We start from the raw sequence: 17,980 nt of genomic DNA, 5'->3' as shown, positions 1-17,980 counted from the left end.
GTTCTGTCTGTATTTATGTGACTCACAGTCAGAGTAGAAGATACTGAGCTTTGTGCTCGGGATAATTCCAATGGGATCTCATCCAAGGCTTTAAGCTGGTCTACTGAGAAAGCTCTTTTTTTCTGCACAGCTTTTCTTGGGAGATGGATAATCCCACTGTACCTGAGCAGTGAAACTGCTGTCTATTCTTCCTTGTCCTGCCGCTCTCTGTAGATGACCTTTCGTGTAGGTGTCTGGTGTCCCAAACTTCTGACTGCTTCAGGAATAAGGTTGCAACACTGAAATTAAAACTGAAGATTAAGCACAGGTCTTAGACCTGCACCCAGCCAGGTGAAGATGTGTAGAGTGCATGTTTGTAGTGCTCATTCTCTGCTCTACAGGGTCAATGAGAACAGAAGACCCAGGTTACAGTGGACTCAGGAGGACCTCACAGTGGGTAGGACTGCTGCTGTGGGACGTTTGTTCCTTCTCTCCTTCATCATTTCCAGCTTTTTGAGGCTGGAGTCTAACACCAGTTCTTCAAACCTGGATTTTAAAGCAGAATCACCCTCTATGTATTATACAAGTGATTACTTGAGTAGCACAAGCCCTTTTGGCCAACTATTACTGCTGTGTCTTTTTGTTCTTGGGGTTTCTCCCCAACGAGTTATTGTTTTCGAACTGAAAAGATCTGCATGTCTCTTAAGAGCTGAGCTGTCTGGAAAACACCTTGATCAAATTCCAACACAGTCTTTCTAAATGTGTTTCTTTTCCCTTTTGATAGCTAATTCCTGGTGCTGTTTATCCAAAGCACCACCTGCTGTCAAGGGTGGTTCTGGCAATTTGAAATGTCTCTGCGTCCATGAAGCAGCCGTACCTGTTAGGTTTAATTTCTGCAGTGAATTACCAAATGTATGTAATTCAAAATTTATTCTTCCTCCCTGCCCTCCTGCCACCACCAGTCATCTCTTTTCATCTGTGAATGCAGTGATGGAATTAGGTTGCTATGAACCTGGAAGGTTTGCTTTCTCTGCACCAAATTTAACATAATATATGCAAGAAGCAGGACAGTTTTTCTGGTTTTCTGCTGTATCATATAACTCCAGAGTCTGCTTTCTTCATGACTAATAACATCAACTACTTATTTCAGTAGAAAAGGAGAAAAAATGGGAGGTATAAACTTTGGAGGCACAACAATACAGAAGTACAGCTCCCTAGTAAATATTTCAAAATTCCAATAGAGTCTGGAACATGGGAATAATACTCAGGGAGACACACCAGATTTGTATATGGAACAGATGCCCAAGAACTCTGATTCAAAGTGAATCTGAGAGTAGTTTTCATGATAGTGATCTGTGCTGTGTATTTGGATCAAGAAAATAAGGAAAGAAAAACTGAATGAATTGAGAATATATGTGGATTCTAATGTAATAGTAGTTCCTGATTATTATTTTTTTTAATTTCTTTTTTCATTCAGGAGAACCTTAAATATAATGGATTAATGGAAGAGTGTCAACAGAAGATTTGGACCTTTGCTGCCAGCTTGCTGCACACATGGAGTTACCATCACATCCACTGAATGTGCTGGAGCTGTCCTATCAAGGTTTTTATTTCCTGACACTTATTTTATTTTTAGTTCTTTTGAGACATTAGATCTTTATCCAGTACTGTGTACTGGCAGCTGAAAGGATTTGTGAGGATGAATGTAACTATTTGCTCCAAAAAACCTACACAGATCTTTTCACTCTTTTGGCAAGTATCCATGGACACATTTAAGTTTCAGAGAGCCCTAAAGTAGTTCTTACTGCTGTATTTGACCAATGCATTGTCTGGTCTGCTCTCCGTTTGTAAGTGATGAGAGCTTTTCTGTGCAGGCACCCCAACCACTGGAAGGTCAGCAGTCTGATGCTGGCTTAAAACCCATGAGATTGATAAGTTAGAGGACAGCATCTTAAAGTTGAATTTCATAACTTGTGATACTGTAATTGTTTTCTGATTGGTTATGCTTCTCATTAGCAACTACATTTTCCTCTTTTGTTCTTCTCTCCTTCCCCTTCCATTTCCCTATATCTGTTGTCAACCAACTTTGACTATAATGCTATAACTGCTTTTTGCAGAATTTTGTTAGAACAGACTGATGGCTCTTGGAGTATTTCTGATACTGGCTCATAATGAAGAGATTAAGTACTGAATTCAGTGAGGCAGTTCCAGGCAGGTTTTACATTATTCAAATAGAACCAAAGCCTGCTTACTTGGCTCCCCTGGAACAAAAGAAATTTCATTATTTTCTGGAACTGTCACTGAACATTATACCTGTTGTCCAAGTCTAGTACTTGCTTCTGACTTTAAAAATCTTTACACCTCACATAAATAAACACCTCACAAAAATATATGTCGTGTATTTGGGAGTGGAGAGATGCTACAGCTCGATGACAGAGACACTCTTTGAAAAGGGACTCGCGTGTTCCCAAGAGACACATCTTATTAAAATAAAACGCAAGGAAAATGTGAAAGTATTGAGAATAGCGGTCAGGGTATTTCAAAGGCAACAATCTATGCCAAGAAAAACATTGTAGTCATGCTTCCAGCTCAGAACAACATTTGAGAAGCATACTGAAAAGCTTTCTACTTCAGTTTTAGTTGAGTGCCAGTGTGAGTTTTCAGGCTTAAGTTCTTAATACATTATAGAAAATACAGAATTAAGAAAAACCTGTCCTAATATTGGAGCACTTTTGCTATCCAGTCTGGTTGAAAATAAGTTTTTCTTCAAGAGACAACAGGAAGAAGGACCTTAAAAAATCGCTTTTAAAAAGAATTATTGTTATTTTTTAAAAAGGGGGAATCTAAATTGAATAAAGAAGTCGATCACATTTATATGCAATAATAAAGCTATCTGATTTAGGTGACTTGGATGGGAATTAATTACAAACCGTCTGAACTGAGTGGTAGTCAGAAGGGAATATAAAGGCGTGTGTTTCTGATCAATTCTGTGTTGCCATCTGNTCCAAAATAGCTAATTTGGATGGGAATTAATTACAAACCGTCTGAACTGAGTGGTAGTCAGAAGGGAATATAAAGGCGTGTGTTTCTGATCAATTCTGTGTTGCCATCTGTCCCTGCCAAAGAGAGCACAGCAACCCTTAGCAGCTTTGCACGGCTGCCTGCTTGGGCCATTACCTGAATATCTGTTTTGTTTTGCTGGATTTCAGTATTCCCACCAGTGACAGGGAGTACATGTAGGTATTCTTCAAAGACCAATCTCATCCTCCCTCTCATTTTGCTAGGCTGCTTTCTGCATTGGGTATCAATGAGTCATATTACCTTCTAGAAAACAAAACAAAAAACCAGTCAGGCTAATTTCAAAACCTGCTGTTTGAGAAATGATCTGTGAAGACCTTCTGACTGGAGATGGAGAAAGAAAGGAACATTTGCTCAGCATTAGGTACTTTAGATGTACATTCTTCAAGGTTGTAAACAGCCTTGCTGTTGAACCCTGCGGTCTCAGCCTACATGTAAGCCAGCTGAGCTTCCTTTGTAGGTAGTAAGGCTCTGTACCAGGCAGCTGAGAACACCTGAGGTAAGAGAATCTTTATCAGCTGACAAAGGGTCCTCTTCCATCTCTGGATCTTCTGGATACTGGGAGACTTGCTTTCATGGGAAGTGGCTAAAATTGGGTAATTCTAATTATCCTTCATGTGTAAATTTTTAAACTAATAATTTACTTCAAGTCTTCTATGAAATATCACAGAGACACTTCATGTCTGTTGGTTTCATTTCCAAAGAATATTTTTATTTCTTTCATTCTCATAAACCAGCCTTACATAGTTTTCAAATCACATTCCTTGCACAGCTACCTTATGATCACCAAAGCATTACTTCAAGGTTTTACCTTATCATAGGAGAATCAGAAATTATATACAGTGAGAAATGGTGCTTACTAAATTTAAACATCAAGGCAAATTGTTATCTACATGCAAGACAGCTTTATTTTTATGATCATTTATTCATTGCACTTCTAGCGTACTGGGAGCTGTGCAGCACATATTGCTAGGTATGCTCTCTGCCCTTTGAATATTGATGTTTTGGAATTCTCCTGAGAATGAAAGGCGGATTGATCTACTCTTGAAGCTTGACAGGCGATATTCTTATTTATCTTTTTAGAATGAGGAAACAAAATGCAATCACCATTCTCACTGAGCATCTGGAAAAAATGTATATAACAGATATGAACAGTTGCAATTCTCATGCTCTTTTAATCACAGTGGATAGGCATACTTATGGATTTTATGATCCGATTGCCTTCTTCGTATAATGTAATTCATCACCACAGATGGGGAAATACGCTGCAGAAAAATTGCTAGGAAATGTAAAGCATACATTATTCGTTGAGGTGTTGCATTTATCTGTTTAATAAGCCTGGTTCATGGCTTTAGACAACTATAGCCAGTAATGAATAGCATAATTTGTCAGCCCAAAGGGGCCTGGTTGCAGAGCAATTAGGACGCCTAGCCTCAGAGAACAGTGAGCACGAGTTCTGCTTCATATGTGTGCGCACAGTGGTTCCCAAGGGATCCTGCTGTAAGTGAAGGCTTAGTCATTCCGGCTGGCAGGTGGACAGTGGGCAGGGGTGATGCCAACAGCCCATCCCTACTGTTTTCTGCAGAAGTCAGCATGCCTGAAGCACACTTACCAAGGTCTCCTCCCGAGGCCATTGGTGGATGCGTATGGCAGATGCGTATTGCTGCCCTCTTATGGACAGAGCCAACAGTGATCAGGAATCTATAACCAGTCCCCCATAGCAAGATAGATGGTGGTGTGTTCTGTGCCTGGAAAGCCTCTGTGGCTCAAGTAGTTGCAACCTTATCTTTCACAGTGTTAAAATTACTGAGGGCAGTAACCAAATAATCTCTTTGCTGTGTTCCGCTGCACAGACTCAAATCTTTGTCTTGCTGAAGATGGCGACCTGGTGCCCCCTTATTCAGAAAGGCAGACTGTCCATGAAACTTGTTATAAGAGCAAAATGGATTACGAAAAGGGCACTATTTGCAAGCAAACTGAATAATAATATCAAATCTGATGGGTTAGCACAATACAGTCAACCAAAGGCCAGACTTTGCAACTTCTTTCTTTGATAAGAGGGAGATGATTAGCTTTCAGTCTGCTGCTCACAAAAATACGGGAGTAAGTCAGGTAGGAGTGTTTTGCTTGCAGAAGTTACTGAGAGCTCTCTAATTATCTACTTGTAAAATCTTCTAGTAGCATGGTACAAAGGCAGAAAACAGCTCACCTAACACCCTGAAAATAAAGTATCACACTAGAACTGAAAGCTTCTGAATTACAACATATTTATTGCACTTAGTATTAGCCTCAAATACAACATAATTTTTTGTTGGCTGTGCTTTGCCCGATGAATGTAGTCTCTTCCACTTGCGGAGTGCATGCAAACAGACTGTGATTTCCTTGTGTGTATTCTGTAAGTATGTTTGCAGTATGGAATACTTGGTATCCACAATACAAGCTGTGCTATTTAGCTGTGATTAGTTACTTAAGTCATTTGTTATTATTTCCATTACCTAACTGGAGGAAAGGAATTTGTAATTAGCCTGGTGAGCTTGGCTTGCTGAATAAGGCAGTAATTTGTGGGATGAGATTTAGCAGTGAAGTAGAATTAGGACGTTTTTCCTTTTCTTAATTACATAGATCTTGTTTACCGAATCAATCCCAGAAAATTAAGTTACTCTTAATACTTTAGGAAAGGGAACATATTAACTTTGAATACTTTATTCTGTTGAAAAAGGAAACACAACTATGTTCTTAGTACTAACTGTGAGCAATGTTGTCAGTAGAGTTTGGTTTATGTAGGTCTGTAAGTCTGGTTTGGTTTATGTAAGTCTGTACATGCCTAAGATGTGTCTATTGTGTGCCTAGATATCTTTGATCTATGGGCTATGGCTCTCCTCATCACCCTTAATTTGAGCCTTAAATCAGTGATACAGCTGAGCTTACAGTGATACAACTTAGGCTGAGGCCAACAGTTTGTTACAGGTTACTAGTTAAAACTCTTCCTTGCTGTTACGGCATTTTTTCTGTGTAGTCTTTGTGGAATTGCTGAAACATATTAGGAATTTTGACAATTAGGAGCCAGGAGCTTATTCCTTATTTAGTAGGACGGGCAGTTTTTCTAAAGATGTATTTAATGTATAAGTTAGGATAACAATAAGAGTAAAGTCTAATTTGAGACCTCAGTTTCAGCTGAGTCTATATGGGAATATTATACCTGCTTGAGGAGTATTATCCTAAAGTATGGGTTGTTCAGTGTCAGTCTCACAGTTTTAAATGTAAGCTCAAGCTTCAGTATTGGGCTGATTTTAATAAGCAGCCTCTGGCACCTCAAGTTTTATTTTAGTCTATATTTAGCTTTCAGTTTATGGTTTGAACTTCAGCCTGCAAAATGGAGAGACTGAGATTAGGCTCAGAAGTGACAGAGAAGTACATCTGGCCTCTCACTGGTCTGTGATGAGCACGAGGGTTTGAGCAGTGCTTTCAGGGCAGTCTTGACCTCTGTTGGGCTCATACTCATGCTACGTTAGATGTCAGGGTGAGTTATCTTTGGAGGGCGCTTATCACTCTTCAGGAACTACTCAGAAAAAGCAGTCTGACTGGGCTCCCAGCTCAGATGTCTGCACCAAATGCCTACTGCTAGATGAGATGAATTAGGTCTGTTTTTACGCACTGGCAGTAGTGCTAATGAAGATCAATTGCATAAATGTTCAGCACATCAATTGCAATCTTGTACTGTGGTGGCTTTCCCTCAGAATATTTTGATCTGAGGTTGCTGTTCTTGTCAGTTATTCTGAATAAAATTTTGCATCTTTTTGACAAATATGGAAATACCGTAAAAGTAAGAAAGCTTGATCCAAAGTAGGTGAGTTCATTCTAGCCTTGTTCAGGCTTGATCTCGTTCTTAAGCAAGTGCCTTTCCACAAGATGCTGCGTGTAAACACTCTCGGTTCTGTAGCTCAGCCAGCCTGGCTGTTTCAGTTGGAAAATTCTGTTTCTTTTATGCTTCTGTTCAGGTCAACTTTCTACTGGCTTTTCCTTTCAGACAGATATGCAGATTCACCTGGCTCCTCTACCTTTGATGGAGTTTCTTCCCCTCCCCCCCACCCCCCAAGTTCAGTTGCTGTGAAAACAAACAATAAGCAATGCCTGCTGTGCCTTTCATCTTTATCTGCAGACTCTGCTAAGTCAGCCACCTTCTCCTTATACAGAAGAGGAAACTGTAGTTGTGAAAAGGCTTGGCTGGGAGCTGAATCTTGCTTCTCTGAGGGTTGGGCTCAGCACAGAATTCATTAATCTGAAGCTCTGGCTTCATCAGGCATTTTTCCTCCCTTCTTCCTTCTCCCTTCCTTTCCTCTTCTTGGCTGCTTATCCTTGTCTGGCTCTCCCCCCATCATGCTAGCTCAGCCATGAACAGAAATGCTGAATAAACTGGACTAGGAAACTATTCCAGCTAAAAAAAAAAAAAGGTTATTGTATTGGAGGTCCAGATTATATTTCAGCTGAATCACTTCCTTAGGAGACTACACAAATGTTTGTGCTGGGAAGGCAGTGCAAGAAGCAGGATTGAATGTGAAGTGGAATGGCTTCAGCTGGCAAAAATATCATGGCTGCCAAAACCTCAGTCCCTGGAAAGTGCTCTCAGACTGAGTCTGAGTGAGATTGAGATCTCAGATTGAGATCAAGTGACCTGTATAGACTGTTGGCAATGGACCTGCTTTGAGCAGGGAATTGGACTCAGTGACCTGCAGAGAAACCCTTCCAACCTGTATTATTCTGTGGTTCTGTGATTCAAACTTAAATCCTGTTTCAGACATCCTTTGGCTTTGTAAATTTTGCACTTGCATCCTTTAAATGCATCCATCATGCTGTTCTTCAGGAGCACAAACACAAAGCTGAGATCAATATCATTCAGTGGAGGGAGAGGCCATTTGGTTTACTGAACACAGTAAAAGCTAGATCCCATGCACCCCAGTTTTCCTTAGTAAGAGGAGTGCAGCTGTGACTTTCCTTTATTCTCATTTGCTTTATCTTAAATAAGAATTGCAAATGTGTTGCTGGGTGAATACTGTTGTGTTTTGATTTGTTACAACTTAATTGTAAACAATGAGAAAGCTGAAAAAATGTTGTCTAGGCTGAAGCATTAGACAAGATCTTGGCTGTTCCATTATCAAACTCTGATAGCTGTGCTTCTAAGCCCGCTCCTGTGTGGCAAGTGGCAAAGCAGGCAGTGCCTTTGGTGGTGCAGGACTACCCCTGAAAAGCCTTTGTTTCTCAGGGTCAGGGCCACTGTATGCTGGTAGATAGCATAGCTTTGTTGAATATATACCTCTATTTTCCTTTTTAAAAGAAATAGATAAATAAATAAATAGTATGCATGAAAATGTAAGTGGAAGATCTAATTCTATTTTTTTTATTTTTAAGTGAGAAGCAACTCTGACTATGCAAAGGCAACCGGAATGAATCAGTTCCAAGATGTTTTGTATACAAGTGGGTATTTGTAAGAAATGGCGTAAGCCAATGCAGATCTTCTTGTTTGACATCTAGAACACTGATGGATTCAATGGAGAGGAATAAATACTCTGTAATACATGACTCATCCCATTCTAAGATGGACATACAGATTGATTCAGATGAATTGTACTCCAGAAGTGCCTCTCCATTGCACTAAAAATGTTATCTAGACAAGTAGTTCAGTTTTGCTTGTTTACTTTAAAGACACCTAAAGTTTTAGTGAGATGAACATCACCCCTGGTTTCATGCAGGCCTACCTGGTGTCTGGGTCTAACATGAAGAACTGAGAGCCTCATCCTGGTACCAACATGAACATGTTTAGGCATACTTGGATTTAATCCATACTGAAGACAGGGTCTTGTGGAGAGGAAAGAAAGACAGAAGCATAGTGAAATGCAGAGCCATGCTGGAGGGCATCAGCCATGCATGGTCCTCATGAAGGATGTCGTAACTTGTGGAACATGCATCCAGGGTGACATGCAGAGGATTGCTCATAGCTGGTGCTGCCCATACAGAGGGCCGGTGTGTCCCTGGAAAGCAAAAGGAAGCACCACAGTAAGATGGTCTGGGAGAGAGATACTTCCAAATCTTCTTCTTCCAGTAAGTACTCCTGACACAGAGTGGCATGTAAGTTGCATTGCTTAGGAGCCAACAGCAAATTATTGTCTGCAGCATGTGAGGTATATTTTAGAGGAATTGTGTTTCAGAGAAGCATTGTGGAGAGCCAGGACCCCATCAGCAGCTCAAGAACATAGGCTGAATAGGAATTCCCTGGAAGCAGACCCGATCCCAGCTGAGCTCTCTTGCCCGTTGGCTCCCTTCTCCCTGCCAGCACAGCTGTTCATATTGCTGCATGAGAGACTGGGTTGGGAAACTGATGCCACAGAGGTATAACGTGTTCTTTATTATTTTGCTGTGTTGCTTGCTGTCTTAAGTGGCTCTGCTGCCGCATGTCTGTAGTGAGGTTCATACATCAACCCTTGTTCAAAGCTTATTTTTCAAGGCTCAGCACAGCCTATTGCAATGAATAGCTCTTGCATTGCTTAAAAGGAATGTTAGATATTTGTAAACATCATTTATACAAATAATATGCTTAATGAATAGGATATGCCAGGAGATACCAGACCTGCCACGTGTCTTGCATTTGTCCCCCATTAGCTTTCTGCTCGTGTCCTTTCAAGTCATTTCCACTGGCTACCCTTTTTTTTCTGGCCCTCAGAGAAGATTCTATGCCACAGTGAGCTCCTACTCCTTTGAGTCCAGTGAGTTGGGAAACAGTCACAGCACCTTTGCTTATCATCAGTGACTTCTTGGAGAGACTGAAATCAATACTCAAGGAGGACTTGCTCTTTTAAGGAAACTCAGTGAGCTTTTGCTATTTACTGGTTGGCATATGTATTGGTTATTTAAACCAGAGAAGGCAAAATCCCTTGGGCCTGTTGCCCAGGGCTTCATGAGTTTATTTGGGAATGGCTGACAGCTTGCTATCCCTGGCTCTGTGCTTCATCCTGGACATGTAATGTGCCTCTGAGTCAGCCACTGCATCACCTTGGTTTACATCATGGTTGCATTCTGTGATATAAGAAGGCTGATTCATGTTGATTCATCAGCAGTTCAAATGTCCATGTGGTTTGTGCAAGGCAGAAAGCAGGGGATCTTTCACCTGTTATTCCACCTAAGGAATAGCATCTTCACTTGCATTTCTTAGGCAAGTTTGAATATGGGAAGATTCACTGTTCTGCAGAGCATTGCTGGCAATCTTTATTATGTTCTTTTGGAGCTTTCTGAGGTCTATGATTGCAGGAACATGATGGGCTCAGGCTGTGCTGCCAGTCTGTCTGGGAGCAAGTAGACTATCCCCTGTATTTCTTGTCGGTTCATTCAGGCACATCCTTGAGGATTTGCTTTTCTTTGCCTTTCTTTTCCTCATCTTTAAAAGGGTCATAACCTATCCCTGTCCCTTTCAACTGCTCTCATGGGAGTTTCAAAGCACTATGACACAACGACTTAAAAAACACTACAAAATGTTCCTTCATTTTCAGCACAGCAGCTGTGGGCAAAGTGCCATGTTATCAAGTACTGCAGTGAAAAATATTGCCCTTCATGTGCAGGAGGTTTCCTTACTGCTGAGAAATCTGCTTTCTGACCTGCTTGCATCCCACTCCAGGCACAGCTACGGCAAGCAGTTCTCAGCCTCAACACACCATTCTCCTCCTTCTGCCTTTCATTCCCATCCCTGCTGCATTTCCCAGCTCTGTCTTTGTGACAGTGTAAAAGGAGTGGAGAGAGAATCTGTTCAGAGAGGCCTAAGAGGATGGTGGGGCAGGGTGAAAAGAATGGCAAGAAAGGTGGAAGACATTGACTTTGTGGATCCAGGCAAGTGCTGTTGGAATGGAGACAGAGATAAGAGAAAGCTTTGCTGTGCATCAGATCAGGGAAGGACTCACTGAAGGGACAAGTCATATCTTTTATTAGATATAGCTAAAAAGCTCAGACATATTTCTAAGCACACCAACTTTGCAGTTGAATTGGAGGAAAAATTCAAAGGCGGCTCTTCCTCAAGGGTATGTTGAGAACAAGCCTTCCTTATGCAGCCTCTGCTCAGAAATAGGTTTGACATCCTCTTTAGTTCCTAGAGTTCAAACCAGTTTAACATCTTAAAACACTTGCCTGTTTGTTGCATAGCCAAACCCTGCTCTGCTTTCTCCAAAATTAGTAGAGCTGCCGGAATAGTAGAGCTGATCAGGATCAGTCCCTTCCTGTTGTCTTTGTGCACAATTTCTCCCGATGTTTACTGGATAAACTGTCTCAAGCTAAATATGTCCACCAGTGTATGTGTTAGGGTTCTGTCCCAACACTTGCTATGGTACAAGCACTGCGTGAAGGAAGTATCTTAGCGTATGATAACATACTACCTTCGTGTTTCTAGTTTACTGAAGGGTAATATGGGATATAATTGCAGGGCAGACTGCTGATTTGCAGCCTCTTCAGGAAACTGTAATGTTCACTTAGAACCTATCCTTAGCCTGAATACATTAACTCACTGCCAAAAAAATATCCACAATTTAAGTTAATTGTACAGTTGCTGGGAGCAATAAAAGAAGAAAAAGTTTCTCATTGTAGCCGGTCCTCCCACTCATGGGATCCGCTGGTCTCATATCCTTGCTGTCTCACACCACAAACCAATGGGGACAAAACAGTATTTTTGGCTCTTGTTTGAGTTGGAGGAGGCAAGGGAAGGACTTCTTTGTATTCTGTACAGCTTTATTCAGCAGTATTGTTATATTTCACTACTATTGTCAAGTGTTTCCCAAAAGATTACCAAGCCTACCCTGAGAAATATCTGTGCTTTATTTTGCTTTATTTTGAAGAAAGAAGTTGAGATAAAAATAAATGAGATTGAGGGAATTCATGTCAGGGTTTCTGGCTTTAGGTTTTGGCTTAGTTTATTAGAATCTGTTAAATGGAAAGGCGAGCTGTTTGCAAAAAGTCTGTTTGTCAAAATGAAATCAAGTGGTAATGTTTCCAGGCTTTTTCCTCCACTTTACAATGTAGGGCTGTAGAACAGGTAACCAGGAGGCATTATGCCACATCAGTCCTCAAATCTGGAGAGTAAGGTAGGGAGAAATATGCTGTCTGCCTCTGAAGTGCTAGCAATTGATTCCAAAGAATCCCTGAGCTTGTTGCTGATAGGAGGAAGCTCTTTCTCATATATAAGGGAGATCATGGTCTTGGCCTCAAATCCAGGCAAGAATTAGATATCACTGTGCATAAAACTTTTCCCCCAGGCATTTAGGAGGGGCTGGGAGCCTTCAGTAGCTCTGTGCCTGTTCACTCCTCTAAGAAGGGGTTTATCCAGGCTTTAAGGGTGTGGGACACAAATGCTGGTGAAAGCAGATGCCAAAATGTGAAAACACATTAAGGCCAGCAAAGCTTAAAACAGGAGACTGTCACTTCTTCCTCCTTCCAGTCAGCCATTCTTGTTCTTACAGACAAGCTCCTAACAGTTGCAACACAAGCATTTGTGTGACCTTGTGGCATAATATATTGGAAAAGCTGCATTTCTTTTTTTTTCCCAGGGGCAGTTTTTCAGCTGGATCAGTGCTCTGATCTGGTTCACCATGTAGCTGCACAAATATTTATGATGGCACAGTACAACAGATGATCTGGGAGATGATGTGGGAGTGGGAGAAGGCAGGGGCTGCTTCACTGGAAATTTTGCATGCTTGAAAGAATACCAAATTGCAGCTGAAGGAAGAAAGGATTAGACATGGGATGACACACAGGAGAAGAGAGTTGAAGGATATGCGTGATTCCCCAGAAAGGAAAATGTGGCTTAAAATGCCAAATGGTGCAACCAACTACAGGAGGTGAAGATCAGCTGGCACATGTAGGGAGATGTTCAGTATTTCACCCATTCTGGAACTTCATCTGCAGGGAGATGGGAAGCAGAAGATGGAGTTGGTGGGCCAAAAACAGCTGCAAAAGTAGTGGGTCTGTATGGACATGACCCCTACACTTCCTAATGAGCTACAAGAGCTGAAGTGAGATCTTGAGGAAGAACATGACCCACAGATTTATTAAGCAGTATTTTCCTGCTGGGCCGCTTGCAGTAGCCTTCTGGGCCCTTCATGCAGTGGCACAGCACCTGGCCAGGCCCTCACAGCAAGATGATGTGCAGCTTTCTGCTTGCTTGGGTTAGGACAGGTGCCCTGCCTGTATCCATCCATACTCCCCAAAATGGACTTGGCTGTGACTTTGGATGGCCTCTAGCAATTGCTTCAGTATGTCTGGGTTTTATGCCAAAACATCCTATTCCCAGTGCATTCAGCTGGAAGGGAGAGAAATGGGGAACTTTTGTTTTCTACTTTTTGAGGCTCTACTGTGTTTTATAGAATGCTTTGAAGATATTTCCAAGCTCAAAAGGGAACTCAAAGCACAATTCGCCACTATCAAGCTAATGCCATTTCTGAGTCAATTCAAAGGATCACAGCAATGTGTGTGCTGAAAGGTCCTACTGGACAGGATGGACAAAATGTTGGGCTGCATCTCTGCTGCAGTCTCAAACACCAGTTGATACTCACTGTTTTTTCTCCAACACCCAAATAACAGCTCAGATACATCCAACCTGGTTTTGAACCTGTTAGCTTAGCAGTCTAGATATTGGCAATAAAGAGTTCAGCAAAAATGTTCTGTCAGAACATCTGGATAATGTGAGCAGCACTGAGCTACATGGTACTGCAAGTTGATGGTTGCCTCTGCCCCAGATCTTTTAACATTGTTTTAATGGGCTGCACTTCTTACATACTACCAAGATAAGTTTTCCCTGTTTACAGCTGTCTGCCCCACTGTTATGTACAGTATCTCAGTTATACAGGAGGCAAGGTGAGGGCATTTCTGCACTGTGCTCAGTCTCTCAGTAGGATGGACTATGTGCAAATACTCTGAATCTGGACTAAATACCATATCTGATTTAGTACAGCATTTCTTGTTTGCATGTTTCCAGGGACACATGAATTGGTTCCTTTTTGAAATGAAGCTCTGAGTATCCAAGTGAGTGTTCATTTTCCACTGTCACTTATTTCAGAAAGTACAGTTTCAGTCAGTATCTCCCTATCTTTTCAGTGAATTATGTGATTATATCTCCACCTCTTGAGAGGCTCTCAAGATCTGTAGTGAGATCAAAGATGTCAAGTACTCTCTGATCTTCATTAAAACAGAGAGACAACAGGGAGTGGGCTGGATCATGCAGTGGAAAGATCTTTTAAAAATCTTGCTCTCTTCAGGCTTCAATAACAAAGCAATCAGAGAATGACTAAGGTTGGAAGGCACCCCAAGGGTCATCTAGTTCCAACCCCTTGCTGTGGGTAGGGCTGCCACCCACCAGCTCAGTATGCTCAGGGTCCCATCCAGCCTGGCCTTGAATGCCTCCAGGGATGGGGCACACACAGCTCTCTGGGCAGCCTGTGCCACTGCCTCACCACTGAAGCAATGACAAGACTGTGGCTAAAGGACACAGGATATGAGGCAGAACAGTGCTGGAATCAGACAGTTTACCTGTTTCTTTCCTTTGCGCTTGGGAAGAAACCCTTCCAGAGCAATAAAAATTCTGTGTTGCCCCTGTGCTGAGCAGGATGGCAGGAAACTTGCAGATAAGGAGCAGCCTTGGGAGCAAGTTTGCGGCTCTGTCTGCTGCAAGTTGGAGGGCAGCACTGCTGGGCTTAAAAAGCATTGGATGAATAGGAAGCAAAATATCCTCAGGAGGGGGTGTCCAGTGCCCTGGTGCTCTGCTCTGGGCAGGGAAGTGGGATGGGCCCAGGCTGCAGGGCCCTGCCCTGTCTGCCCATGGGAGCCCCATCCCAGGGCTGTCCGTGGGCCTTTTCCAGCTGGTGCTCAGAGACATGAATACATCTGAGCTGACTAAAAATATTCTTATCTATTATTCAATATCTCTTCATCTTTCACCTTGCTGCTGGGCTGCTTTGTAAAACTTTAACAATAAGCTCATTTGATTGAAGTGCAGATAAGGAGTTAGCTCCAGTGTGCAGATTTTTGCTGGAGAATGGTTCGTGAAACCCATTGGGTCTGTCTGCTGGCTTCAAGGCCTATAGACACTGCCATACTGCCAGGAGAGAATGCTTTGTTTCCACTGAAGTTTCAAGTACATAATATAAGACAAACATGCTATCTAAAACTATATTTTGCAAAAGCACTGAGCTAGACTCCAATACGCAGGAATAGCAAATGAGCTGTTCACTCATCTGGAGCAATGTTCTAAACAAAGTATTTTCATGGCAATGTTTTTTTGTTCAATTGAATGATTCTTTTTCATCAGCATCAGAATGTTTGGTGAATGTATCTGACAGCATTTTGTTGAGGAGTGCATAACAGCCAGTTGTTTGAGGCTGAAAGATGAGGAGGAATGGAGGAGTTACCTGATGTGAGGGTGCTGGAACAACTCTCCCCAGTGCCATGCCAGTTTGGGTATTAGGTGATTTTACCGCAAAGTATCTGACTGGTTGCCATAGTGTTGGTAGGTGGATCTTGGGCACCTACTGCTGCTTTCGCCATTAAGGCAGTAGTTGTGGTTGTACCAAAGAACTGCTTTTGCAGATCCTCCAGATCAACTGTGTAAACAGGATGGAAAGGTAAAGCATTCGTACCATCTATATTCTCAGCATCTCCTTGCATCCTGATCCTAGTGGAAGCAACACTTAAAAGCACTGGAAAAAAAAGTCTTAATTAAAAAATAATTTAAAATCTTATTAAGCCTCTTTGACCTGAGAAATACAGATACATATAGCTACATATACATTTCTATATATAGCTACATAGGGGAAAAAAAAGCACTAATTTTGCAGAAAACAGTTGTGTTTAATAACATGGTAATTTGTCTCAAATTTCTGCCCTTGCCTATTCCAAGGACAAAATAAAATTTAACACTGAGACAGTTAAAAAAACATTTTACCTCATACATTTTAACACTGCGTTTTCCCAGTATAGGGCTGGGCTTAGGTATTCTAATTTTATCTTCAGTAATTGGTTCCTAATTTTATTGTTGTGGCTGTTGCTCCCTGAGGGCGTTTGGAAATGAGATTCAGCATTTAAAAAAAACCCTAAGCTGAAACAGACTTTTAATAATGAAATCAATGAAAGGAGCATTCCTAACTATAAAACCTGAGCATAGATATATAAAGAATTGTTACAATTTGTTTAGTGCAGAGTCTTCCAGCCCTGTTGCATTTAACCATTCTTATTGTCCTGAGGATATTCTGCGCAGATCTGCAAAACCCCATTCGTAAAGGCTGATGGATGGCATTTTTTCAACCAAAGCATTTTTCAGATGTGGTACAGTCCACAGGAAACCTTTTGAAATAGAAGAGGACTGTGGCAGCCAGCACAGCATTGCGGTGTTATGACCAAGGAGCTGTTTTGAAGAATGAGAGACATTTCTTCTGATGGAGAAATAGATGATACCTTACCCTTCACTTCAGTGGGAAAGCTGGTGGCTCCAGGTGGGAGGAGGTCTGTCTGTGGGAATCTGGGTTTCCGACTGGGATGGCCAGGTGCTCCCATTCCTGGGTGCCCTTCTCTATAGCAGCAGAGAAGATCAACAGAGATGTCCGTGGGGATTGCATCTGCAGACCTCTCCATTCCCATGTCTGTAGATTACTCAGATAGGATAATGTGTTTAAAAAAGGATTATCTTGCTAGGTCTTGTTTGCCAAATATCAGCCTGGAGCAAGTTTTTACAGCTGAGTTACAATGACCTGATAGCAGTGTTTATGATAGAAATTGTGCCAACTACTTGATACCAGCGGCGCGCTGGTCGCTTAGTCACTGGGAGACTTTGTTGTCAGAATCACTTTTTATTTTGCAAATGGGAATATGTGTGGTGAATAGAGCTTGGTGCCTCTAAGCACAGAGGCTCCACACTGGTTAGTGGTTAGCCAGCCCCACAGGCACTGCCTGCAAGCATCCCCACGCAGCGCTGCCAGGAATAACAGTGGCTGATGCTTGCACAGCACTTTTCCTCTTTAGGTTGATCACGGGACGCACTGCACATGAGCTGTGGGTGCAGCCGAGTTGCCACTGCAGCCCTCTGGCAGCCCAGGGCAGGAGGGCTCATGGTGATAAGCCGGACATGTGCTGCCCACCACTCCTACATGTGCCCTCTAGTAGGGGACACAGCACAGCCCAACACAGACACTCATTGTTTACCAGGGATTGCTACCGCAATGCCTGCCTGGAGATTGGACTCCTTTATCCTATGGACAGGCATATCTCTACTGGGCTAGCTTTAATTCACCTGGTATAGCACAAGAGTTCCTTCAGCTCTTTTTACTACTTTTCATGTAACTGGGGCAGGGGGTGGGAATTTGTTCCTTTAAGGTGAATAGTTTTTGATCCTGATCTGATTTCCCACACTTGAGGCACTTTTGGGTAAAGAATACCAAATATGCAAAATTAGGTCGTGTTTCTACAGTGGAGTTACTAAGCCTCATTTGCCCTCATGCCAAAAAAGTTCTGATGAAGCAACCCCACAGCAGAGGGGTTTGCTCTGGTGGAACTGCAGAACAACCTTTCTGTGGATGTGCCCTTGGGATACTGAGAAACAACAGCCTTGTGTGTTGGTATGGGCAAAAGCTACCTAGAATTTAGATTAAAAAGAAAATGTATTTGCTGAGCCACTCTGAGTAACACAGCAGCTCCTGCAGTCGTGTAGTTGTTGTCACTGGCTGGGTTTGAGCAGCTCGTAGTCATATAAAAGAACATGAGAAATGACATTGTGATCTGAGACCTCTGAGTTTCAGGTTATGTGATACATTGGCTGCTTTTGGTTAAGCTCAGTATGAAGGAAATCGTTGCCAGTTGTGTTTCATTAGTGCACTGAGAAAAAAGGGCTGCATTTATGTTTTCCAGAAAG

At 42.1% G+C, this 17,980-nt stretch overlaps 1 long non-coding RNA gene across 5 annotated transcripts in view; it reads left to right on the top strand.

The window, feature by feature from the left end:
- LOC107311555 overlaps positions 1 to 17,980 on the top strand; it is a 99,946-nt gene that overhangs the window by 68,882 nt on the left and 13,084 nt on the right. For all 5 annotated transcript variants that reach the window (XR_004306811.1, XR_001554144.2, XR_001554142.2 and 2 more), the window contains exon 3: positions 1,457 to 1,582. This is a non-coding gene — a long non-coding RNA (uncharacterized LOC107311555). The remainder of the gene's footprint in view (positions 1 to 1,456; positions 1,583 to 17,980) is intronic.

The sequence above is a fragment of the Coturnix japonica genome, chromosome 1, assembly GCF_001577835.2.
Source record: "Coturnix japonica isolate 7356 chromosome 1, Coturnix japonica 2.1, whole genome shotgun sequence".
NCBI lineage: Eukaryota > Metazoa > Chordata > Aves > Galliformes > Phasianidae > Coturnix > Coturnix japonica.
Note: the sequence above shows the minus strand (reverse complement) of the source record. Positions and strands in the feature narration are given on the sequence as shown.